This window comes from Heterocephalus glaber, unplaced genomic scaffold, assembly GCF_053883595.1.
Source record: "Heterocephalus glaber isolate CG9 unplaced genomic scaffold, H.glaber_assembly_v1.0 deba00001600, whole genome shotgun sequence".
Classification (NCBI taxonomy): Eukaryota; Metazoa; Chordata; class Mammalia; order Rodentia; family Bathyergidae; genus Heterocephalus; species Heterocephalus glaber.
In genome coordinates this window covers 33,922,090-33,927,155 of record NW_028258372.1, presented here as the reverse complement: position 1 = coordinate 33,927,155, position 5,066 = coordinate 33,922,090, and the positions used below count along the sequence as shown (strand labels likewise).

Genomic DNA, 5,066 nt, shown 5'->3' with positions numbered 1-5,066 from the left:
TACCGTATTTGATCGATGCAAACATTTCCAAAAATATAATTATTGTAAATATCATGATAGTGTTTTCAAATTGTTTATTATTTACCATATTTGATCAATGTGAATGTTTCCGTATTTTAAAAAACACTGAAAGGAAAAATTATGAGAAAAGAAAAAAATGGAAACAAGGTCTATGTAAATAGGGAAGGGCGCACAGAGAATGGGGAAAAAATAAGAACCAAGATACATCATGTGCAGGTACAAGCACCCAATGATAAATGTGAATGTATTGTATACCTAAAATGTACCAATAAAAGAATTTAAGCAAAAAGAAATACTTATTTTAAATACCATAATAGGGTTTTTTTTAATTGTTCAATACTTCATGGAAATATGTTAGTCAAAATTATTGTCTGATTGCTGTTAGTTCTAGTACATGGCCTTTTTGTATTATTAAAACTGGTCATGTGGTTTAAAATGTAATTTACATTAAATATTTTGTGCAAATCTCTATGGTTCTATAAAACGCTTATCTATGTGACATGTATTTTGAAGTCTTTATATTTCCCGCCCATGTATGGAAGTGGAGCATACTATTTTGATAGTGAGCTTATTATCTTAACAATGACATTATCTGACCTACTTTCGTGTTTTACTTGCAAAAGTAGGATGTACATTTAAATGTTTTTAAGCCAGGTGTCATTGGAGAGCACCTCCATGTAGTCCCAATTATTTGGGAGGCTGAGATAGAAGGATCATTTGCTCCAATAAGTTTGAAACCAGCCTGGATAAGATGTAAAACCCTATCACAAAATAATTAAGTAAATAAAGTAATTGATTGTTTACAGGAGTCCTGAAAATGTTTTTGTACAAGAGCACATATTCACTTTTATTTTTCATTTGTTTAAATTCTTGAAGGGCACAATATCACATGGATTCTGTGTCCAATGGCCTTAGCAGGAAGGTTGCTTTGAAATTTGGTGTGAACTGTGCCACTGTTTTCGTGGGCCCCGGTTACCTATCCCCTGGTCCCTCTGGTTTGCTTCGGTTTGACACCTGGAGTCCCGGTGTTGTTTTTTTGCTTTGTACACATAAGCACATCTCTTGCCCAAGTAGAATTCAATTTCATCTCGAGCATAAACTCCTTCAAGCTGTGTGTTCCCTTTGGTTCTGGAGACTCTGCTTGTAGCCAGCAAAAATGGCCTTGTACCCACAGGCTTCCAGACTTAATTGCCTTTTAGAAGTCCTGTTTCCAGCAGGTCTCCCAGAGGCTCCGTGGTGGTGAAAAGAACATGAAAATTATTTTTAAAGATTTTTCTAGATTTTTTCTGTTATGCAAATAGCAATCTGGATTTTTTTTTTTGTACTGTGATTGAATACTGAGCTAAATTTCAAACTCTTTTTTTAATGTTATATTTTGAGATAGGGTCTTGCTATGTTACTAAGTTGCCCAGGCTGGGCCTGACTCAAGATTTTATTGTCTTAGCCTCCCAGAGTGCTGGAATCACAACGTGTGCCACGAATCCCATTTGGAAAATTTAACTCAATATGATTTTAGACAACAGGGGTGTTACTGTTGTTTTAGTTTTTGTTTTCTGAGGTGAAAGTCTTGCTATATTGCCTAGGCAGGGCTAAAGTCAGCGTCCCCCCATCTCAGCCTCCTGAGTAGCTAAGATTGTAGGCAGGTACCACCAAGCTCAGCTCTGCTATGGTGTTATCAATTCTTTGCTCTGATCCTTGTACTTTACCAATTGGCAAATTGAGATACAGGACAATTTTGAGAGTATTTTCAGAATTATTTGCTAATTTAGTAGTAGTATTAGTACCAGACTCTCCCCATAAATTTCTAGAATATTATACCTTCAATAAACCTGTGGATTCCCTTGCTATCTTTATTGTTATGTATCCCTTTATGACTTTTGCAAGAATCTCATCTAGAGGGTTCACATTCCAGATCAACTTGATCTTCCATCTTTCCTAAAAGTCTAAAAAGGCCTTCATTATAGACCTGATGTCTAAGAAAACTGGGGATAGCCTGTATAGTCAATTGATAAACTGAAGAGATGACTAGCTCCAGATAGAGTCTTACAATAATAGAAAATTTCTGTTAAGGTGTATTTAATTACAAGTGTCACAATTAAACAAAAAAGTTACAATTTTTCAAAAGACAAAATCATCAAAGAAAATAAGCAGATGAGAAAATGTGTTACACAAAGAATGGTTGTAGAGATTATACACATTCAACTTAAACATTAAAAATTAAGGCCATTAAAAGTTTATTGAATCTTTACTATGTGTTATACTTGGGGCTAGTTGAGATATCCTTATGAAAGTTAGTATGCTATGATCTGACTGTTTATGTTTCCCCAAAATTTATGTTGTAACTTCATCGCCAATGTGACAGTATTAAGAGGTGGAGCCTTTGACAGAGTGATAAAATCATGAGGGCTCCACTCTTGTGATTCAAATGAATGCCCTTATAAGACACCACTCAGGGAGGTTGTTTAAACCATCCTCCCACCATGTGAGGACATTTACAAGGCACCATCTACAAGGAACAAATCCCTCACCAGACACTGAATCTACTGGTTCCTGGATCTTCAACTTCCTAACCTCCAGAGCTATAAGAAATAAAATTCTGTTGCTTATTGCTTATAAATTACCCACTCTAAGTTATTTTGTCATAGCAGACTGAATGTATTAAAACAGGCTACAACAAACAAAGGGAGAATAGAGTTGAAAGATATTGCAGAAAAAGAGTATGTATACAGAAATGGAGGACTAAAGGGTAAAAGGTAAAGGAACTACAAATATTCTACTGTCAATACACAAGTGTGAAGAGGAAATGTTAGGAGATAAGGCTCAGGAAATCCACAAAATCAAAATAGGTTAGCTTTCAATATGAGGAAAGGAAATAATTAACAAGTCTTACTAACGACCTCACATAATAAGATTAGTGTTTAGAAAGATAACTCTAGTAGCAATGTCCCAAAGGCTAGATGACAACAGGCAGAAATCAGAAATCAGTGAAAAGGATGCTGTGGTCTACAAGAGAAATGGGGAGGGGAAGAAGAGCAGGGAGAGTGGGAATGACAAGGAAAAAGCAAAAGAACAGTAAACTAGACTAGAGGCTTATAGGGAGGAAAAGGGAGTTGGAAACCTATTTTTTTCCACATTTTGAACTTTGCCTTATGTGCTGATGATAACATCACTCAAGAATATATACCAAAAAAAAAGAATATATACAAAGACTTCTCTTTCTCTGGGAGAGCCTTACTTCTACAGAACTAAAGAGATTTTCTTCCCACATACTGCTAAGATGTCTTCCAAGTTTTTAAATTCTATATTCTGTGAGTTAGGAGAATGGAAGAAAGAAAGCAGAAAAAACAATTTTCTCCCATTCAAAGTTAAAAATTAAATATGAAAAAAATATTCCTCAGGGGTGGAGATTTAGCTCAGTGGCACTGTACCTACCTCAAAAGCACAAGGTCCACTTCTTATCCCCTTTGTGGGAGGCTATTACTAGTTCCTCCCAGTTGAAACACTTATTGGCTATCTTTATGACAACCCTGGTGACCTTATCATTTAGCCCATGTATTCTTAACTTTTTCTTTGGCTTTTGTCTCCTCCAGACATAAAGCTATAAGGCTACCCAAGATGACAATGTCCGGTGCCTATCAAAGGCCTTTAGATAGACTCTGTAGAATAATTCTGACTGCTGATCTCAACTATGATCCTCCTCAGCTGGAAGTAGCCAGAACGGTCTTTGCCCTGTGCCCCCTCACAGCAGTTAGGGCTACTTCTTCAGAGGGGTGAATATTGCAGATAGGTAAGTTAATTTGATATCTTGTAGGCAATTAGGGCCACCCCACAAGGAGCCAACATGGAGGACAGTGAAGACACATTCACTGAAGGCCTGCATTGTAAAAGGAGAGAAACTACCACATCCATGGAGGATGAATAGCAGTGACTGATACTCTAAACAGGTGTCAATCTCCTGGGTGGGGGGCCAAAGTCTTCACCCAGCCTCTCCAGGAAATGTCCCTGAGCCACCCTTCCTGTACACTTCCTATGTGACTTGCTCCCCACTTGGATCCCCATTTAATCAATACTGCCTGGGTGACTGTACTTGTGATCTTATTGATCATGGTTTTGTCCCACCTCATGCCCACCTTGTAAATTTCCATTGGGTCTTATAGTTTTGTCCCACTTTGTACCCACCTCACCACATGGCTTTGCTGTATAAAACATCTCTGAAAAGTGGGGTGGGCAGGAAACTCACTTTCTGGTCCTCCTTCTGTCTCTCTTAGGCAGGAGCTTTCTTTCTCCCAATAAATTTTTCCTACTCTAAAAAAAAAAAAAAAAAAAAAAGCGCAAGGTCCAGAGTTTGATTCCTGGTACCAGAAAAAAAAAAAGTTCCTCAAAGAGTTAGAATTTTATTCCACATCTACTTCAACCCCTTATGTTCACTGTGTATGAAACAAAAAAGGAATTCAGATTTAAATGCATTAAAATTTTAATAATATATAATATATTTTAATTGTATTAATCAAAGGGATTCACTGTGATATTTCCATACACACATATATCGTGAATTTATCATGTCCTTCAACTCTACTTCTACTCTCTCTCTCTCACTCCCCTTCCTAAGCTCTCTTTCCAGTCCCTAACAGTCCCTCTTATACTTTCAATTTTGAGGTTTATTAAACATAGATAATAGATTATCTATGAACATAGGCATTTATATAATATAATCTATTAAGCATAAATAGATAATAGATTTTTAAACCTACAAATACAAACCAAAAATGTTTCAAATATGATGCTGAAGCTCATGAGAGAACTCTGGATTACAAATACAAATCTGGGGCGGGGGATTTAGCTCAGTGGTTCTGCCGCCTGCCTCGCAAGCGCAAGGTCCCGAGTTCAATTGCTGGTACCAAAAAACCAAAAAAGAAACACAAATCTGCATAATGATAAAATCTAAAGTTTTTATAGAGAAATGACAACACTCTGGAGGTAAGAGTGAATTATCTTTAAAAAATAAACAAGGAGTAACACTGACTCATTTAGGTCAGTAGATATGG

General features: G+C 36.6%; 1 pseudogene; it reads right to left on the bottom strand.

Moving 5' to 3' along the window:
• Window positions 1–871: 871 nt before the first annotated feature.
• LOC101708727 (large ribosomal subunit protein eL33 pseudogene) lies at window positions 872–1,951 on the bottom strand (annotated as a pseudogene).
• Window positions 1,952–5,066: the final 3,115 nt, after the last annotated feature.